At 38.8% G+C, this 3,797-nt stretch overlaps 1 pseudogene; it reads left to right on the plus strand.

Moving 5' to 3' along the window:
- Window positions 1-291: 291 nt before the first annotated feature.
- On the plus strand, window positions 292-1,782 carry LOC117613251 (annotated as a pseudogene).
- The last annotated feature ends 2,015 nt before the right edge of the window (window positions 1,783-3,797 follow it).

Consider the following 3,797-nt stretch of genomic DNA (forward strand, 5'->3'; position numbering starts at 1 on the left):
AAATTAAAAGAATAGATCCAAAATGAGAGTAATTAAAATGTATAAATGAGTAGCAGCTGAAGGAGCAAAAATGATCAAAAAGAAAATGAGAGGATGCACATCTGTCAAGTAAGAAGAAGTTGACAGATTCATTAAAAAGGAGCCAAAATAAATGAGGAGGAGCCAAAAGCAGTTTGATTCAAAATGCGAAAAAAATGATGAAAATGAAAAAATAAAAAAGAGACACATGCTTTAAAGACTGTTTTGTTTTAAAAGAAGACTCCATCTCTATATATATACTCGCTATATAGTATGCACAAATTCCTCCCCACACAACTCTCCCTCTCTCTTCTTTCTCCACACATAGCAAATAGCTTTGTTTGTTTCACTCTGTCAACAGGAGAACTCTCCAATGTCTATAAATCCCACCCGTGAATCTCCATAAGCAACAACCGGATGACTTCAACTCCTTGCATGAGCTACCGGACGACTATGCATGGACATTGTTTGTGCAAATAATCTCACGGGAGAATATTGCTTCTGGAGCCCTCAACCTTCGATCTTCCTTCTCTCTCTTCCTCGATTCCTGTAAGAAAGACTGGTTGTATGTAGGGTGTAAACCGGGTGGCCGGAGCCGTGTGTGGTGGCCGGAGCCATGTAGAGAAAATATGGAGAGTGGAGAGGGAGAGAGAGCTTCGGCTATTTTTCTCGGGTATAAGGAGCAGGTTTTTTGAAGTACCTTGAATGATGAATGAGGTCGTCTATTTATAGGAGCCTCGGGGCTAGGGTTTCGTAGGGATCGAGTCGGACTTGATAATATCCGAATTAATGATATTATCTCTTAAGAAGATAATATCTGAATTAAATAATATTATCTTCTCTTTATTAGGATAATATCTGAATTAATGATATTATCTCTTTAAATAAAGATAATATCATATTAATTAAGATATTTATCCCAATTAATTAATTAGCTAGATAAACTGATTTAATTAATTAATTTAAGAGATAATCTTCTTTTCCACGTGCCGTGCCCTGATTGGAGACGAAAATGTATACTCCCACAGACATCACAAATCAACGAGTATCCGTCGTTGGATACTCATCATATCTTGCTCAGAAACTGTGCCAATAATCTATCTCACTGACCCCAATGCCCTTGAACTCATAGGCCATGCATGCAGGACTTGGGGTATATTCCAAGTCTCAAACCATGGCGTCCCACAGAAACTTGTAGAGGACATGGAATTTGCTTCTCGAACCCTTGTTACTCTACCACCATAACAAAAACTCAAAGCTGCTCGTGCCCCGGATGGCTTTTCCTGTTATGGTTTCCATCGGATAACTGCCTTCTGCGAAAAGCTATCGTGGTCGGAGAGCTTCATAATTGCTGGCTCACCACTTGAACAATTTCGCCAACTTTGGCCCCAAGATAAATTCTCGTACTCGCACAACTCATTATATAAATGCGTATCCCTCACGTTAGCATGTATCTTGTTTTTCTTTGACACAAGAGATAGTCTAAACTATTCTATTTTCTCTGAGCAATTATCCTAAGATACATCATCTATTACCATGCATTTTTGCTACTGTTTGATCTCTCTCTCTCTCTCTCTCTCTCTCTCTCTCTCTCTCTCTCTCTCTCTCTCTTCTCTCATCAGCAATATTACTGAAGAATATGAAATGGAGATGAGAAGGCAAGGCTCTAGGCTAATGTGGCTAATGCATGGCTCATTAGGCGTATCCAAGGAAGACATCAAATGGGCTGCTCCAAAACGTGAATTTGAATATGCATCTTGTTAATATTTGGATTCCAAAGGGAGCTAGAGATCTAGAGAGAGTGAGAGAGGTAGCTACGAGAAAACAGAATTTTGGAAATGTTCTCTGGTGCAATTTGGTGAACCGTTGCAGAGATCACACCTTTTGTATATTTCTCATTCTCTCATTACATCAGCCAATCAGTACCTTTGAATTATAAAGGCCAATGTGAATGTGACGCATGGCAGTACAAGGCCTAAGAACCGTTGGAAACTAACTGACTGCTTTACACCTTACACTTGGCATATGAGCTCAAGACAATTAACTAACATAATGCTTAATAAAGCTAAGAGTAAAAACTTACTAACTAACCAGAAATTAGCTAGTCAATTTACATTTCAACACTCCCTTCTAAAGTGTTAGCTGATTTCACACCAAGTAGACTTCTCAAATAACTGAATCTGTCCTTGGAGAGAGCCTTGGTAAAGATGTCAGCAATTTGTTCTTCACCTTTGCAGCAAACCAAATTAATCTCACCATTTTGAATTGCATCTCTGATAAAATGAAACTTCCTACGAATATGCTTACTTCTTTGGTGAAAAACTGGATTTTTAGACATGGCTATAGCTGAAGTGTTGTCACAAAACACAGTTGTTGCAGTAGTATGTTCTTCTCCAAAATCTTCAAGAACAAAATTGAGCCAAATGGCTTGTGTTGTAGCTTCTGCTGCACTCACATACTCTGCTTCTGCTGTTGAAAGGGCCACACTATGTTGTTTGACTGATGCCCACGAAAATGCACCACTTCCAAATGAAAATGCATATCCTGAGGTGCTTTTCATGTCTTCTTCAAATCCACTCCAGTCACTATCACAGTAACCAATCAATAGTGTAGATTTTCCAGCTACATACTCAATTCTATAGTCAATTGTTCCTTGTATGTACCTAGAACTCTTTTAGCAGCTTCATAGTGCTACTTAGAAGGACTGTGCATGAACCTTGCAAGTAGGCTAGCAGAAAACATAATGTCAGGCCTAGTTGCAGTTAAGTATAAGAGACTTCCAACAATTTTCCTGTACAAGCTTTCATCTACAGCTTCAGTTCCATCCTCCCTTTGTAATTTATCAGTGGCAACCAAAGGAGTGCTCACTGACTTGCAATCTTTGAGCCCAAATTTATCTAAAAGAGTGAGAGCATACTTCTTCTGGTGTATGAATATGCTTCCTTCAGTTTGTGTTAATCCCATGCTAAGGAAATGGTGGAGAAGGGCCTAAGTCTGACATTTCATACTTGCACATCATCTCAGCCTTCAATTCTTCCATCATTTCATCACTGCTTGCAGTATATATTACGTCATCTACATAGATTGACACAATTAGAGTTCCAACACCTTCTTTGGATCTCACATAAATAGTTGCTTCACTTGGATTTCTATGGAAACCACACTGAGTTAAGTAAGTGTCAATTTCGCTATACCAGGGCCTTAGAGCCTGTTTGAGTCCATAGAGAGCTTTTCTTAATCTATACACTTAATCTTCAGCTCCTTGAATCACAAAACCTTCAGGTTAATCTACATAGACTTCTTCTTCAAGAATGCCATCCAAGAAAGCTGATTTGACATCCAATTGACACAGTTTCTAGCCTTTCTGTGCAGCTAGTGCAATGAGAGTTCTAATAGTGTCTAGCCTTGCTACTGGAGCAAAGGTTTCATTGAAATCAATCCCTGGTTTCTGTGTGTAACCCTTGGCTACAAGTTGCCTTATGTTTTTGAATGGAGCCATCGAAGTTTAGCTTTGTTTTATATATCCACTTCACTCCCACAATTGGTTTGCTGCTTGGTCTGTCAACCAATTCCCAAGTGGAATTCTTCTCTATCATTGATATCTCTTCAGTCATAGCCTTGTTCCAAGCTTCATCTTTAGCTCCTTCATTGTAACTTTCAGGTTCGATAATACTCATTTTGCATTAAGCATAGACCTCACTTAAGTCCTTCCATTTCTGTGGAGTATGATTAAAAGTTTCTGAGATTGAAACTGATGAATCATGCATAGCTGACTCCAT

This window comes from Prunus dulcis, unplaced genomic scaffold, assembly GCF_902201215.1.
Source record: "Prunus dulcis unplaced genomic scaffold, ALMONDv2, whole genome shotgun sequence".
NCBI classification, from domain to species: Eukaryota; Viridiplantae; Streptophyta; class Magnoliopsida; order Rosales; family Rosaceae; genus Prunus; species Prunus dulcis.